Genomic DNA, 18,612 nt, shown 5'->3' on the forward strand with positions numbered 1-18,612 from the left:
ATCCCGTCTGTATCACACTTGACTGAGGAAAGTGTTTCCCAGGGATATAATCCCCATATCCAAAAAATGAATACCCTCTGAACTTTGATTTCACCTTGATATCCTGTTTAATAAAATTCAAAAGATGAAAGGAGAAGTAATGCAACCTTGATGGAGTTCCATGCCCAACTTAAAACCAAGTATAACAGTAAAAGTGTCTTCATAAAGTTAGAAGCTGATTGACACTGAATGACAACTTGTAGCACAAGCCTTTTCCAAGCACATAAAGGGATACTGAGATCCTGGCCAGGAGCCACACTTAAGGGTGGTGTTACCCAGACTGAGCCTGGTGGTCTGGTTGGGGTTCAGTCATGTGTCACAAGTATTAGCTTTTAGATTTTATTTCTCTGCGGTGGGTTGGTGGCCTGCCCGGGATTGTTTCCTGCCTTGCGCCCTGTGTTGGCTGGGATTGGCTCCAGCAGACCCCCGTGACCCTGTGTTCAGGATTCAGCGGGTTGGAAAATGGATGGATGGATAGATGTTTCTCATGCAAGGCACTCATGGAAAATTCTTCCATGCTCCTAGAAGGAAGTACAGGATTGTCAATCTACAGTATGCTCCCTCACACCTGAGCAGTAAAGATGATTCAACAGGTATCTTGTGTAGGACGAAAATCAGGGTCTGCAATGAAAATTAATAAAAAACATTGGAAGAATGTCACTGAAGTCCCAAGTGTCAGTAACACCATATACAGTGAATTCAGAAAGTGTTTGGACCCCCCTCACTTTTTGCAAACTTTATTGTTTTGTATATTTATTTTTAAATGGATAAATGTATAATTTCTTCCTAACCATCTATACTCAGTAACCCATTATGATGTGAAGTCATGTTTACAGAAAGATTTGCAAATTAATTAAAAATCAACTGAAGTCTATCATTAATAAAGTATTCAGACACACAATTCAGTACTTTATAGAGGCCCCTTTGGCAGCAATTACAGTTTCAAGTCTTTGTGGGTAGTTCTCTATAAGCTTTCCACACCTGGGTTTGGGTAGTTCATGCCCTTCTTCCTGACAGATCTTCTCAAGCTCTGTTACATTGGATAGCAAACTTCTGTAAACTGCCATTCTTTGAGTCTCTCTATGTGTTTTAAGTCATGGCAAAGCCACTTGAGGACAGTCAGACACTTGTCCCAAAACCACTCCAGCATAGTTTTGGATGTATGCTTCAGATTGTTGTTGCTCTGAAAGGTGAACTGTTGCCCCAGACTGAGGTGGTGTACAGTCTGGAGTAGGTTTTCTTCAATGGTCTCTCTGTATTTCACTATTTTCATCCTTCCCTTTATTCTGACCAGTTTTCCTGTCCCTGCCACTGAGAAGCACCCCCATAAGCATGGTATTAAGCAGGTGATGAGCAGAGCCTGGTCTTCACCAAATATGGTGCTTGGAGTTCTGCTCTTCTTCACCTCCCTGACAAAAGCCCTTCTTATATGGTTACTTAGTTTAACTGGATGGTTAACTCTAAGGGGGAGCTTCTTGGTGGTTCTTAAGTTCTTCTATTTCATATTGCTGAGGCCAGTGTGCTTCTGAAACCCCAATTGCTTTAGAATGGTTTTATACCCTTGCCCTAATCCAGGTGTCACCAACTCCTGTCCTGGAGGACCACTGTGCCTGCAGGTTTTCATTTTAACCCTTTTATTAATGAGTGACCTGTTTTGCTGCTAATTAACTTCTTTTGAACTAATTTTTATTGACTTGTTCTTAAAGACTCAGACCCCTTAATTGTTTCTTTTTCCTTAATTATCAGCCAAACAATAATGAGATACAAAATTAGCCAAAATAACCGGTGTCCATCATACAATATCTGAAAATAAAGAAAGATGAAGGTCTCAGGAATGTCAATCTTCTCTGCTCCCCAAAACATTTTAACAGTGCTCTTAGAAAAGAGAAAATCAACAATTTTGGAAATGTCTGCTAATGCACCACGAGAGCAGAAACAAGTCACGAAATGAAAGAACGGGTTTAATTAACAACAAGAATCGGGACCTCATTAAGCAGCTGGTTGGAGTGAAATTGGTTGAAGTTTGAGGCCCTCACTTAGTTTGTCTTCTGTTGGCTCATTTACTTCACATGTCATTTCTGTTTGGGTGCCATTTAAGAAAAGAAATGAAGCAGAGGAATGATGAAGAAATTCAGGGGAACACATCTAAAAAAGGAATTCAATTAAAATGAATTCACAAGAAGTTAATTAGCAGCACAAACAAGACACTCATTAAAAAAAGGGTTAGAATGAAAACCTGCAGCCATGGTGATCCTCCAGGACCGGAGTTGGTGACCCCTGCCCTAATCTATACCTCACCACAATTTGATCATAGAGGTCTACTGAGAGTTCCTTGGACTTCAAAGCTAAGCTTTTGTCTTGACATGCAGTGTGAATTGTGACCTTATATACTCAGCTGTGTGTGTACTTCTAAATTATGTCCAATACACCTCATCTGTAATTAAAACTAGCATGATGCATCAGACCACAGGACCCCTGCAGACGGTCTTAATGCTTATATAAATGAGAGATTTCAGTTTTTCATTTTTAATAATTTTGCAGATCTTTCTGAAAATATGCTTTTGCTGTGTCATTATGAGTTAATGAGTGTAGACTGATAAGCAAAAACATGAAATGTGTGTATTTAAAATGAAATCTACAGCACAATAATGCATGCAGAAAGTTTAGAGATCTGAATATCTGAAAATCTCAAATTCACTGTAGGTTTGACTTACTGAATGTCTAATTTAAGCATGATATTATTTATTCATTACTAGTAGTTTGCAATCAAAATAACACCTTCACAATATATTTCTTGACATCCATTTTTATCCAGAATTCAGTTCAAACATGATTCGATTTGATGGGACTGATCTACTGAAGGATGTTTGTTTAAAAAAAAAAGAAAGTGCAAACAATCATTTTTTTTCTTATGATCTTTAAAGTAAATGCCATTTTTTTTGTTTTTTTTAACGTGTGTCAAGAAAAATAAGCCATCATTTGGAAAGGACAGTCATAGCCTCTGGTGATTAGATACACCTCAGCTAGCACAGGTGGATATTGTGCAATTTTCATACTTGTATTTATGAAAAAGAGTCACATGTTACAGAGAACATTTGTTTCCAGTCTGTGCAACCGGTTCTTATGACATGACTGATCTCTGAGTTGGCTGGACCTGGGCACCTGTGTGCCCCACCCACCCAGTGTCAGCTCCAACAGCCCTGTTTCTGCTGCTTAAACGCTACATCCTGAAGGCAGTGACCAATTGTGGGTGGACCCTGCTAGAACTGCTACACTGGAGCAAAGAAGACTTGACTTCCACGTCTTAGTTAGAACTAAGCATGCATATGCATAATTAGCCACATGTACCAGAAAGGAAGCAAAATAAACCAAACAAGCAAGTGAGCCCAGATGTATGTTAGATTAAGAAATGAAAGATAAAGTCAATGACTTGTCAGGTAAATAAATAAATGTTCATTACAAAGATATACACATTGAAAGAATAAAAGAATAAACAAGACTTTGCAGGTCAAAGTGAATCTTGACTGACTCCATGGATGTCTAGCTGGCTGTAAAGCATAAGTACAATAGCATAATTTCTCTTTAATTATCTGTCTAGGCTATATCTGCAAGGGCACACAAAGTGAGTACTGCATGTATTGGAGATGTGTATCTGATTCTGGCATAGTCTGGTGATGGGATGTTCATGGTATTCATAACTTCTCTTAAGGCCTCCAGCATCTCTTGTATGTATGCTGGCACTGAGGGGATGTGCAGAGAAATTGTACAAGAACCTGAAATTCAACATGCAAAGTACACCCGGTAAAACCTATAAACATTACAGGGTTCTAGCAACTCAAACCAAAAAGAGAATCAGTAACAAAATCAATGAACAAAGTGAGATTGTAGCCAAAAGATAAACTTGGGAAAACATGCAGAGAATTAAAATCTTTAGGAATCCGCCAAGTTGGACAGGGAAAATCTCAAAATGGTGACAATTTATATTGCCAGAGTGATGACAACACAGATCATGACTTGTCGGGGTCTGCCACTAGCAACTTCAGATGCTCATAGTAACTGTTCCAAGAAGTTGAGGCACCCATGGAAAAACATAATGGTGTCACAGTAACTTTGAAAACAATGACGTTAAGAATTTTGGTCTTTTGAAAAAGACATCCTAGATTAATATTCAATGTGTCAAATGATTATCCATATTAAAAAATGGAACAGGGATGCTTTAATTTGTAAAGGAAAAAATTATGACTTCATGATACTTTGACAGGCTTCTGGGTGTCCTTCACATGCTTAGCCAACTTCTTTATGTGAAATCTGATAGTGGAATTCTGGGTGTCTTGCGCTGTGTCTAATTTATTGCACTTTTCACCTATTTAGAGCTCCTGAAGGACAGACATGAGCGGCTTTCTGTGGCGACTTCTAACCCAAGCGTGCAATCTTGTGCCAAAAGTAAGTTAATGATGATCGTTGTCCCTGTGTTTCTATTGGTTTCCATTCCATTTCTTCCCATGATTCATAGAGCAGCTGCTTCCATTGATACAACATAGCCACCACCTATGGCTTACCCATAAAGGTGCAGAGATCATAGTCCATGTATAGGAACAAAGTCAGTGCAATAGCATTGTATCTGTTCTGCTGCATCAACCAAACAGCCACAGGCTCTAGGCGTACACCCTTGTCAGCAGTAGTATGCATTGCCTATATTAAACTATAGCATTATTCACCGTTAGTCACCCAGGCCAGCACTGGTACTGACATTTTTTTTTTATTTTGGTCATTTGTAAAGAAGAAAAAAGAAAGTTTGTTTTAAGTGCTTACACCATACAAGCAGATAGGATAAAGACAACCCCACAAGTTAAAAGAAGCGAGCCAACATCCAAAAAGGTACAATGGCTTTATTTACCTTCTTAGTTGAGTCCATATTCACCCAAAGGAAAGCAACAACCTCTTGCTTGGCACAGGCACAACATGCAAAAATTACAGAAGTGGTACAGGTGGTTGGATGTTTGGTGCCAGGAACTGCTCTATGGACTGTGGGATCCAGGACCTGATGTGCTCCTCCAGCAAGTTTTTACACTGCTGGATGGCCCCAGTCCACACCATACAGTCATGCATCTGCCTGATGAGAAGGATAATATGTCATTCAAAACAAAGAAGCACACAAGAACAAAACACAAATGGAAAATATGATGAGAAAAAGCTCCAGCATTTCAACATCTGTGACCACACTGTGACCTTGTTCTTGCAATGATGGCACACCGGGGACTTTATGACCATAACGTAATGAGGCACAAGTGTGCTTGTTAGAGCAAGTCAATTTTTGCTTATCCTGAGGTTATTGTATATCCCTATTGTTACCAGTACTTCTTGCTCAGTCACTCAAAGGTCACTATTAGTGACTGTGTGATAGGGAACTATACTTTATAGGTCCCCTGAGGTTGAATGCAGAAGGGAAATGCATTTGCATAATGGTTTGTCAGCTCAGACAATTACTCTCCTTATAGATACCATGACATCCTCACTGTCAACCCTCTGGACATTTCTGTCTAGGCTTTATACCATCAAAATTTAGACCCAGATAAGGTATGGGATCCACAAGAAGAGTAGATGCTTGAAGAAGATGATGCTGGGGGGCTGGAGGTGGATGTTGCAGGCACTGGGAGAATATCACAAGAGATGCAAATTGTTAATCAGGACAAGCATTTCATGCCTGCCCTAGTGAATAGGGCTTAGCTGACCCATTTTTTGTGATCTTTGGAAAGTGAGATGATCCAGTCCTCATGAATGAGAAGCTGTCAGAAAGAGAGAGACAGAGAGGGAAAAACACTGTAAAGTATCTTAATCAATTTTCTTTTGTGAGAAGCACTATTTGAAAAATCACCTTCAACTTGCCTCACTCTTGTCTGTAGATGATGTCTGATCTGGTTCAGCTGTTGATTGGAAGCACATTGCCAGTATGAGGGCTTGACTGGAAGAAGGCTGGGAGGCAGATGGAGAAGAATAAAGGAAATGACCAAATAATGTTTTCACAGGTCATCATGACAAGCAGCTTATAAATGGTTCGGGAAAGCTTCTATTAAGCTAATTTAGTCCATGTTTTCTGGAACATAATTGACTTCTATCTTTGTAAGTAACAGACAGTTAAAGCAATCTGGTGAGGGTACATGAATTCTAGGGAATTCAAAATTGGTCGATTGAGTAATGAAATGTAACTGCTATCAGATGGGCAATAGTCAAGACAAACTGTGAGATATGCAAAGAGATTAATTGTGGAAAATAAGCACATTGCAACTGTACACGTTAGTAGGTCAAGCCATATTAAAATCAGTCCAGACAAGACCGTTATACATGCCATTAGTTACATGGCAATGCAAGCTCAGACACAATTCCATTATCAAATGGCTGTTTTGAAAGCCAAGCTTCAAAAGGTAGTATCAATACACTGCAGTGAGTTGAAGACTGGGGCAAAAGGTGCCCCACACACTTCTTTACTTGAGTTCACCTGAATAAAAGAGGAGTAGTTGGAAGAGGAGGAGAGGTTTTTCTACTTATATCCGCTCTGCTCTTTCTGTGCCACTTTGTTCCAGTTTTATTTTGCTGTGCCAAAAAGTGCAGTGTTCAAATGGGTAATTGGCTATTACTTTCTTTCCCCCACCTCCAAAAGCTGGGCATTGCTTAGCTATTTCTCTTCAAACAAAGTCTGATTAGTTCTTCCAGTCTGTTCTCCTGTTAGGATGAGGAAGAATACAAAAGTACCTTGACTTCTGCCTGTCTGTGAGGACTGCCATTCATTTCTGTTTTCAGTGTACAAATCATGCAGTCTGAACTAAATTCAGGTCCAGCACTGTGTCTAAGGTTTAGTCAATCGGTAAATTTAAAAATACTGTTTTAGTTTCAAAAGTTTTCCATCATTGTGTAAACATTTTATTATTGAGCATGCATGGTTTATAAGCTTTGAGGGCTGTGTATTTACATAGCAAAACCAACATATATTGAAATGTCAAAAGCACAAAGTAAAAACAAAACAGATTTCTTTGTATCGACAGATGAGGAAGTACAACTTCATTTAAAGATCAAAGCCTTGGAAATATATAGACTGGGAGTCCTGCCAAAATAAATATAGCTAATTATTTGAGGGTTTTCATAGAGCAGTGCCTTTTAGTTGATGCAGTGAACATTAGGAAAGGGCTTTCCCATCAGTAAAGATGAGATCACAGGAGACAATACTTGATTAGATGTCTGTTTTCATGCCTCACTCCTCGCTGTCCGTGCAACGCGGCCTCAGAGAGCTTAAACAACTCAGCACATCCACATACAAACGACAAGGGTAAAATTTCTTGAAGGCTTTTACTGGACGTACTTCGTTGTAAACTGAAATATATACAAAAGAAACATATAGGTATATACAGGTGTACAGCCAAAGACAATAAATAATGATTTGCAAAGCAATACAGTACATAGCAGAGAGCATACATTAAACAATGAAGCTTAAAAAGACACTTACAAGGCAAGTGATTTCCATGGTTGGATTGAGAGAAAGAGAAGAGCGTAGACAGAGGTCCATATTGCTGCTTATCACAACTAACCAGACACCAGGGGTTTATATACCTTAAAAATACGCTTCGGACATGACCGAAACAAGAGATAAAGGGGTACCTACGTGAGACACATGGGGTGTATTGTATTTAAATGTTTATTATGGGACCTACATGCTTTACTTTAGACATTTATGACACCACTGTGAGTGTGGGACGTGACTGACAGGTGTTTTAATAAATGACAAGACAAAGAGGGTGCACAGCTCAACAAATAACAGCTAACAGCATGTGGGGCAGAACATCAATGTTTTTGAAAAGCCGGTTTTTTCCCATCCACATTGCTATATGAGATGTGGTATTTTCAAATGTATATACTGTACAGTGGAACCTTGGTTCACGACCATAATTCGTTCCAAAACTCTGGTCATAAACCGATTTGGTCGTGAACGGAAGCAATTTCCCCCATAGGATTGTATGTAAATACAATTAATCTGTTCCAGACCGTACAAACTGTATGTAAATATATATATTTTTTAGTTTTTAAGCACAAATATAGTTAATTATACCATAGAATGCACAGCGTAATAGTAAACTAAATGTAAAAACATTGAATAACACTGAGAAAACCTTGAACAACAGAGAAAACTAGAACTGCAATAATTTGCCCTATAGTGCTAGGAACCGCTTGCTAAAAACACTTTTTTTTTAAATGAGTTTTAAGCACAGGGGAAAAAATGAACATTTGAAAAATCCGTAATTTAATAAACCACCAAGAAAAGTAACATTGCAACAATGCAACAAACAACGAACCGATCACTGTAAACAGAACTGAAAACAAAAACAAGCCTTCTCTACCTTATGCATCCCTCCCTCTCTCTCTCTCGCGAGCGCCTTGTGTGTGTGCGTGTGTCTCTCTTTTGCGAGCCTGGAGCGCCTGTGTGTGTCTTTCTAGCACGCTCCTGTGTGTGTGCGCACCTCTCTCGCGCGCTCCTGTGTGTGTGTGCGAGTCTGTTTCTCTCGTGCTGCCTGTATGTGTGCGCAGCTCTCTCTCTCACGCTTCATGTGTGTGTGCGTCTGCCTCTCTCTTGCACTGCCTTTGTGTGTGTGTGTGTGTGTCGCGCTGTCTCGCTCTCTCTCTTGCTCGCTGCACAGGAAAAGCACAGGGAGAGACTGAACATGGACAAACCGAAAGGGAACCTGGCTTGTTCGTATACCGAGTGTGTGGTCGTGAACCGAGGCAAAAGTTTGGCGAACTTTTTGGTCGTAAACCAATTTGTACATGTACCGAGACGTTCGTGAACCGAGGTTCCACTGTACTTTCAAAACAATTCATTTTTGGTGGTCCAAAAATACCATTTTAGTGTGAATGGAAGGGCAAAACAAAAAGTCATATTTTCAGTTCTGTCCATGCTATTGTGAAACAGGCTTAAGTGCACCGTCTTGGAACACATCAGTATGTGCTACCATCATAGCAGTATTTTAAATAGACACATACTAGGATAAAAATAATTTACTGCTACTCCAATTCTGTATTATTCATTAAACCATCTAAACAGTTTAACAAGAAAAAAAAATATTTGAGAGTCAAGTAAACCCCATGATTTGAGCTGTGCAGCTATGTGATCAGAGCAGCAGCAGACTCTCTATACACACCTTAGTGAACATGGAACAGATATACAGATTGTAGTGAATAAACTCTCTGAGGAGGTTAAAAAGATGGAGAAATCCCACCATCTTTGTTTATTGTGCAGGTTTCAGATGGAAGTGTATTGGGAAAAGAGATGCTTCACTAGCCATAATACTCTTGCAGGGCACACCCATTGATTTTGAACTGATCTTGTTGCTTTTTCTGCTTAAATACTGATATATTTTTCTGTTTTTTTTTTTTACTTACGCAGAATGCCACCTTACTCATACCTACTACTTTAATAATATTGTATTTGGTGCTGGCCATTTAAGTGACTGAGGTGTGATTCTGATTACACAGGCTTCGATAACTAGGACTGCAGTCTTCTTTAAAAAAGTCATTCTGATTGTTCAATGATAAAGGCCTTAATTTTCTGTTTATAATCCACTGTTGGAATAATCACTATTTGGGTTTCAGCAGAAGACCTGCATGTTAAATTGGTGCCCCGTCAATGCCATGATAAGGAGCAGATCAGCTGATTCCGGATGCACACACCGGGTCCCGTGACACCTAGGGTGCTTTTCACCAACCAACCCCTCACCACTTACACATTTAAATGATCACTTATCCAGGCACCCAAATGATCGAGGAGGCCCCTTCCAGTTGAGGAAACAATTGAGTATCCATTGTCTTGCAGCAAAATCAAAAGTGAGAAGTACCATTCGTTCAGTATTAAATAACCCGATGTCTATGCCCTGCATCATTAAAGTATGATCAGCTCTCTGTTTAGGAGCTATATCACCCAGGAGCCTGTGGGAATCTTAATCCACCCTTGCATGATATGTAATGTTGTTCATCAACCAGAGCTGAGCTAACAGGTCATTGGAAACTTAAATACTTCATAAATATTTTGAACTTAGTATAAATGCCAGTAGGATAACAATTCTATACTATGTTGAAATAAAAGTGACAAAGAAGCGGCTGTTTCAATAATTTGCTTTTAAGTGGGGGCCGTACGACAGCCCCCAGACACAGACAGACAGAAACTGAATGTCCCAAAAACAGACATGTTTATTGCCTTCTATATAATATACAGCACCACAATGCTTAAATCAGCCAGTCTCAGTCCCTTCTTTTCTTCATTCTCTCAGTACATCTGCTGCCTTTACTCATCTCCTCCCAAGCTCCGTCTTCTTCCTCCTGACTCCAACTCATCTACTGGAGGGAGGCGGCCTCTTTTATAATAACCCGGATGTGCTCCAGGTGCTCCGTGACGATCTTCCGGTGGCACTTCCTGCTGAGCCGCATGAGCACCCGGAAGCACTCTGGGTGTCCCTGAAATTCCTTCTTGTAGCACTTCCGGATGTGCCCCCTGGTGGTGACCACAGGCCACAACAGGGTTGAGCTTCCCAGGTCTGATCCCGTGGCCCCCACGCAGACCAGGGCGGCTGCTGTCTCGTGGCCCAGGAGAGGTATTGTCCCCCTCCCAATTCTTCCAGGCGTCCTGGCTGGGCAGGATCCCCAGTGGTCCGCCACAGGGCGAAGACACAGCAATCTACAAGAGACTGTTGAATATGTATGGACTGTAGAAGGGAGTTTGTACTGCTGGGACATGTTTATGTGTTGCAAATATAATTTATTTTTTATTATTCATTACCTTAGGATACCTTAAAATTATATAATATTCCATTCTCAAAACTGCTTAATCTGGTTCAAGATGGTAGAAGGTCTAAGGTCTATCCTGGCAACATTTGCAGGCAACAGCTTTTGAAAATGTGCCACTCCTTTGCAGGGTCTGTGTTGCAAATATACTTTGATATTCATGTATGTTGTATGTAACAATGTGCAATTTTAATTTATTTAATTCTTTTCCTCCAGATATTTTTTTGGGGGTTTAAACTGGTAAAGTTTGAGTAGAGTTTTTATGTTCACAATTTAAAGAAAGCTGAAAGCCTTCATGTGTAGACCCAAATTTACTCTGAGATGAGATGTTACATGGCGATCTCCCATGACATTTTTGGTTCTTTCATCTAAGTCCAAATTATAGCTTGGTGTGTGAAATACATTTAATCAAATAAAGGACCTCTACACATCTTTGACCCTTCTGTGAAGTAGTGTGATTCCTTAATTTCTCCCACTTTTGCAGAATCTTACTCTACTTACACCGGTCATTCTGTATATTGGTCAGTTACTGGTTTCCTCTTGGGATCCATTCCTCAATAAGTTTTTGTCTTATTGGCCTTTCCACTGTAGTCTGAATGGCATCAGACATGGTGGCATAAAACCCATTTCTATATTTTCAATATGAAGTATGAAGGTAGTACTCCCTTGGTCACTTGTAATTTTATACTATTTACAGGATTCATTCATCCATTTTCTGAACTCATGCTGAGTTTGAAGTTTATCCTGGAGTCAAGCAAGTAACCATTGTAGAAGAAGAATGTTCTCCTCAGCACCATGTATTTTGTGTGTTTAGTAAATTAGAATCTTTATAATAACTATTTTGTAACTTGCCAGTGAGAGACGCTTTGGCTTATGAACTAACAAAAATAAGTTATTCCAGGGTTCAGGAGAAATAGTGTCCAGATGAATAAAATGTAAGCTGTTTCTTGTTTTTCCCTTTCTCAGAGTGAATGTTTCAGGGACAAGGTCACAAGGCTGCAGAACTGTACATGTAGTTTATGCAAAGGCGTCTCTCCTGTGCTTAGCTTCCAAAACACAGATAATGCTTAGCTCAACAGACATATTGTTTAACTTTACTGTTTTGATAAGGATGTTCTTTCTGTCTTATTAATCATGAGATGCTGAAGTATAAAAAACCCCTCCTGGCTTTTGATCGGGGTTCAATTGAGCTTTGCGGCAATAAGTTATACTCTTTTGAATCTCTACTTACTGCGACTCCGAATGAATAAATAAAGTGAATTGAGAAAATATTATCTGTCTGCTTTCCAGTGTGCTTTTTTCGTCCACACCATCCTTAAACTGAACACCAGCCCAGCTCATAAAACATTTTCTTATACAGTATAAATGCCAATATGGGGTTTGAAAAGTTTATATGTATGGAGACAGGGCTGGAAATTGAAACCCACTCTCCTGAAGAAAGCAACAGCATTAACCATTGTATTGTTTAAAGCAACTCATGGTCATATGTGTTAAAGGATTTCCCATCAGCAGGAACAAACTTTGGGTGGGGCAGCCATCCAAAGCATGGTACATAATGTCAGTTTAGGGTCAGTAATAAAAATAAAATGCCTGCCTTTGAAATCTGAGATGAAAATTGGAGTTCCTCCCAAAAAATATGCATATATATACAAAATGGTCAAACTCCACACAGGGAGCACACAGACAGCACGTGACTTCAAACCTAAGACTCGGTAGTCATGACACAAATTCAATTCAGGGTCACAGGGTGCCAAATCTTATCCTAACAGCATCAGGAAACAGCATTTATTCAGTCCAATGCAGTTGCAGTTTATAATCACCAATTATTTAATTGCATGCCCGGATAAATGGGAAGGGTTGGCATCAGGAAAGCCATTGTGCCGTAAAAATCATGGCTAAACTTCTATTAGAGAAATTGTTGTGGAAAAAAACTTTCCTCTGTTTTCAAAGAAGTCAGTCATGGACTCAAATGGAACTGCAGAGCAATTCTTTATTCACATAGATATGCACAAATGTCTTAATTCATGGAGTGAGCAATAAATAATACAATACATTCCCTTTTATACTTTTCTATTACCATTACCTTACCTAATAAATCACGTCATCTGACTCTTAATATGCAGAATTCTATCATCTTAACCAATCAGCTACAGCCACCAGTAACATCATATACATGTGAATTTTTCCATTTTTCTAAATATCGCTTCGTTAATAAGGGTGTCCTATGGTATTCCCATTGATCTTCTCACTGCTTTCAGAATAGGGGAATTTCAGCTTTCTCACTAGTTTGTCCTCATTTTAAGGGGGTATTCATTACTCATTTACTTAATTTTAACCTTAGTAATCATGTTGGTGATTCCTCCAAGATGAGACAATCCTCACATGCTCAAGCTTTAAGCCACATCTAGTTAACCGTTTGGTTACCTTCAGTCTTTTTCATTCTGCTTGTAATAATCCATTGTTACAACCTCATTTAAGTATGTACTTGTATTAAAGTAAAAAATTACCACGTATTGATTACAAATATTTGATTAAAATTCTACAAAGTTGTAAAAAAAATGGTAAATCCATATAAAAATGGGAATAGCTACAGAAGAAGAAGAAAATCAAGGGTGGGGGTTGATTGAACTTAGTTTTGTCAAGTTTGACTTGCTTGTATGGAATGTTACTTGCTTTAAATAAATTCAATAAAATGTTAAAAAAAAGGAAAATGTATTTAAGGGAGTTACAGACAACCCACAAATACACCAATAGAAAGACTCCTCAAAGACAACGACTAGATCCAGGGTTGAATCCCAGGACACTAAATGCATGAGACAGCAATGCTAGCCAATGCACAATGGAGCTACTTCACTTACAGCAAACTCAATTAAATGGAGCAATGCTTCATATAGTAAAGTGATAAACCAGAAATGGAGCTGTTTACAGAAATGTTTTTGAAATGTTACGTATTTGAAACTAAATTGTATAGGATTTTAATATTTATTATTTTCAAATGAATCTGTAGTCTCCACGCTCTTCATTCTTTTGCAAATAACATGTAATTATGTCATAGCAGGATTTCTCACAGTCCCACCGGTTGTCAACATTCCACCTGTTCACCTTTTCTTTTGCATAGGTACCCTGCAGACACGCTGTAGGATGAAGCAGCTGTCCTCATCTTCTTAAAACTTGTTTTACTGGTATTTTAGCTACAAAATATTTTTGTAATCCTATATTGAATGGGTGTTAGGGCATGTAAGAGATGCCTTTTACCACATAGTTCAGACAAATGCGAAAAGAGTAAAAAAATGGTTCTGCTATCCCCTGACTACCTTGGCAAAGAGCACATTTTTAACATATGAATCAGTAAAATAATTTTTATTTATTTATTTTTTCCTCTATGGTCACTCTTTGACAGCATTTTTAGACTGATTCCCAGACTCCAGGCTTATTTTTCTGTCTGATGACAGCTATGGTCTAAAAGAGAGACAGCTGACAGTACCAGCGTTTTCTCTTCTAAGCCAAAAGTATATGTATCTTTTGACACTGAATTCCCAAAACATTCAGTCAAAAACACTTGTAGCTTTCGGAAAGGGTAATCCTGCCAGTTTAGATACATGTCTGCTTCTAACATTGTCTTATATTATTATTTTTTGAGAAGACATAAAATACAAAGGGATAGAAAAAAAAAAGATAAAGTCTCTTTGTTGTAGAAAGTGAGGTCTTGTTAACTCTGTTATTTAATGGATATTATTCTACACTAGTTATGCAGCTCCCTGGCAACCATGAACTAACCAAGGCAGCAAAAATGAGGTAGGTCATTTGGTCCACATGAACAGGGAGAACTATAAAAAAAGTTCCAAAAAAGACAGTTATCCTAGCTCAATGTCTAAAAAACTCCTGGCACAGTGAGCTCTGCCACTTCCTAGAACCTGACTTCAGAAAAATTTGCATAGGCTGCAGCCGACTCCAGCTGTGCCTCTCACCTCCATTACAATATTTCTCACCTTTTTACATTAATTCTGGAAAAAACATTTGCAGCCATGATTTAAAACGCATGTACCTTAATGATACAGTGGTGCTGCTGAAGCGCTGAAACATGCTGAGCTGTGCACATCTTGCTATGCCGAGATACTTAACCAGGGCTGCACAGCAGGACACTGCTGTAATTAATCACACAAGAGCTTCACCTCAGCTAGCAGAAAATGAGCAACTCGTGCACACACGCGCACACACACAACGTTCACAAAGAAAGCAGCTCATACTGAAAAGCACAGCACCAATGATCTCCAGATGATCAAGGCTTTCTTCAAAGACTTTTTGGAGGAAATGTTTGATCAGATACCTTGGCTGGAATCACAGCTCTGACTTGGCTTTTAAATTTCATTTCCTAAACTCCTTGGAGGTCTTGTCACATCTTGATTTATATAGATTTAAATGTGCTTTCACTGCCTTTTCCAGGACATTTCCTTTGTTAAACTAGTTTAAAAAACAAAAGAATTATATATAGAGGTAATTGAATAACGTGTAGTTGCCCACGGGCAAAGAGTTGGCATAGAAAAGATGCTGGCAAAGGTGATAGACAAGGCCCAACAAAGCCCAGGAACAGAGAGAGAGAGGGAGTAGTTATGACCTACTTTACTATTATGTGAAAGCAGGGCTACAGGCTGTAGTAGAAGTGGTGTGCCCAATTGGTATACTGATTGAGCCATCATGGCAACAGGCAGAAGCATCAGTGAAACAAGGAGTATTATATTCTTCCAGGACACTAAAGGGCAGTCAATCTGGCCACTGTCAAGACTGCCTGCCATTCTGAAGTTGGGAAGAAAGACTTGGGGGGCTTTAGTGGCAAGGGAGAACATATAATTAACAAATAGGTGTACTGAGCACCTAGGGCAGGTAAGTGCTCAGGTTAATTTTATTTTAATTTTGAAAGAAAAGGGTTAGAAACTTTATGGATCAAAGAAAACAGCCAAAAACCTCTAATTTACAGGTAGGAGTCTAAGTACCAAGAGGAGAAAATCCAACAAAAAATCAAAACCAGAGTACAAACTAGAGCCATGGTCAAAGAAGTGTTTTCAAAAATAAATTTGTTCTTCTTACACTTATGCAGTAGTCAATTATTTTGTGTAGAATTCATTTTGCAATGCTGATCTAATGTTAGGATAACAGGTATACTGTACATGCAGAACTCTTAAAGAGGGCTTCAATTCAGAAACTAGGCCTTACAACAAGAAATATAGAGCAAACCAGTTAGCAGGCAGCATTTATTCTAGGGTTAAGTTTATTTTCTGTTTTATTGTCATTTTTGTCAGTTTTGAGTTTTTATTTGTCATGTTTTTGTTAATTAAAGTTATTGGGTGATTGGCTTTATTATAGTCCTTATTATTAGTGAAATGCAGGCATTTCATAATGAGTGAAAAACATTACACACTTATAACTTCTCTGAAAATGAGTGTCTGCGACTACCAATTTGTGGACCAGTATCATTAGATTAAAATGAAAAACGCAAATGTCATCTGCAGAAATAAGCAAATGGGTTTACTGTGACTGTTCTGACAGTGCTGTTCATTTCAACAACTATTTTCTCCATCAGATTATCACCAATAAATCATAAATAATAAAGATAATCATGATCAACCGACATCCTCAGACCAGGGCTAGCCATAAATGGGCAACAAAGAGGTGAAGGATTGTCGGCACCAAACATGAATCACACTGAAACTTGCACGTCAGAATCTGACTAACAGATGTCAGTTTCACTATCCGTATCAATCTCTGATGACCAGTTCCCATCATCACTATCACCCGATTCAAGCAATTTCAGTATGTCTTGAAAACTGGCTTTATGGCTTCTTGTTTGCTATTGTGATTTTAGTTGAAGGCTGTGGCCCCCTCATGCATATTAATGACTTACCATAGAGTTACCATAAATTGGCAGAAAGCATAGAAATATTCATGATTTTTATGCTGAATGATGTTATTTCATCCACTATAATGCGGCAGAACACTGTCCCAAGACTTTTACGAGCTTAACACTCTAAAGTACATCATTACACGTCGCCCCAAGTGTGGCTAGGGAATAACTGTTTTTGCATAGAATTCTGAGCCCAAGTCACGTTCAGAATTAACAGCAAGGAGGTTAAAGTAAATATTGATGTTTTGCTTGTTATCATTGCAGTCTAGAATTTCTGGCCTGTTTCTTAATTTTGCTTCTGGAGTAACTGGTCTTCAGTTTTAAAGATTTTTTGGATTTCTTGTAGGACTTGTCTCTATGAATCAGAATTTGACAGTTTCTCTTCCTTATAAGCCATTTTTGTGTTATATTTTAGAACTTTCTTTGTATTTTGAACTTTTAAAGCCAGATCCTCTTTTGAGCTTGTGAAGGCCAATGCCAGCAAGAAGTTGTTGGTGAATTGGCTGATTTAGAGTGAGTCACTTCTGGGCAGAGCAGTTAAACTTTTGGCCTGCTTTTGTTGCCTTTTTTAGAGACCTCACACCCTTATGTTACATTTGGAACTCTTAATCACAACAAAGCTGGCCCTGAAACTCCTAAGCAGGCTGCTGCTTGCACTCTTAGAGGAGCACCTACTCCAAGTAACTAAAACAGACTTAATAATAATAATAATAATAATGATTTTTTCAAGTATTTAAAACACTTAACAAGAAGATAATTCATAAAATGAGCAAATACAAAAATGTTACCTCCAAAAGCCTAACTAAAAATAAACAGATCCAAAGTCCAAGAACCAATATCAAATCCTAAATTTAGAACAACAAATCAAAAATAAGAATGAACAAAGAACAAGTACCAAATGGCCAAGCAACAGTGAGCCAAGCAACACAAGCAAATAGCTAGCTAATGCCTCAGCAATTAGCAAGCCTCTCAGTCCCTTATATAGACAGAGGATGGTTTCCAGAGCTGCTATGTCATGGGCCCTGCACCCATGGGCTCAGTCTAATTCAGACAAGATATATAAATAACAGAATTTACAAAAGGACAAACAGATAAATGAAAAGTGGTTAATAAACACAACACTATTAAAACAATTTGCTGTAATACATAAAGAAGGAAAGAAACCCATATTTAGGCACATAAATTTAGATAATAATTTTAAAAATTAAAATGTGAGTGGCAGTAGGCTTTGTGCCCTAGGAACCAAGTTACCCAAACTATTCTATAAGTTTTCAGTAATTATTTAATGCTGATCTTTCTGATCATAAGATAGGTAATTATGATAGCAATTGACAAGAAGAATTAATAAATAATTGCAGAATTACAGTATTTTAGGGTTCCTCTACAGTGCCTCTTTCTCTTGCATGATTTAGCTCAAAAACTAATCAGCACATCATCATCTCATAACAGGTTTAAGTTTCAAATTTGGCATTTTTCTGTCCAGTTATTTTAGCTCTAGACCATCCTCAAGAAACTGTGACACACAGACACACCCATCATCAAAATTGCAATGTTTTTGGTACCGGGGGACCTTAAAAAGGGCCAAAGCATTGACCCACAATCACATAAAGTTCTAATTGCCTAAATGGATTTTTACTCAAACTAGTATCACAAAAGGTTTTGTTCACTAATTCAAAATCTTAGGCATTGGGAGGGGTGAGCCTCCAACATAAATACCTGCTGGATGACAACATCACTCAACAGACAAAGTGGCAACATTGTGTATAACAACATGGTTGGCAGGCTCAAAAATATTGTTCTGAAAATTAATAAAATCATCCATCCATCATCCAACCTGCTATATCCTAAGACAG

This window comes from Erpetoichthys calabaricus, chromosome 4, assembly GCF_900747795.2.
Source record: "Erpetoichthys calabaricus chromosome 4, fErpCal1.3, whole genome shotgun sequence".
Lineage (NCBI taxonomy): Eukaryota > Metazoa > Chordata > Cladistia > Polypteriformes > Polypteridae > Erpetoichthys > Erpetoichthys calabaricus.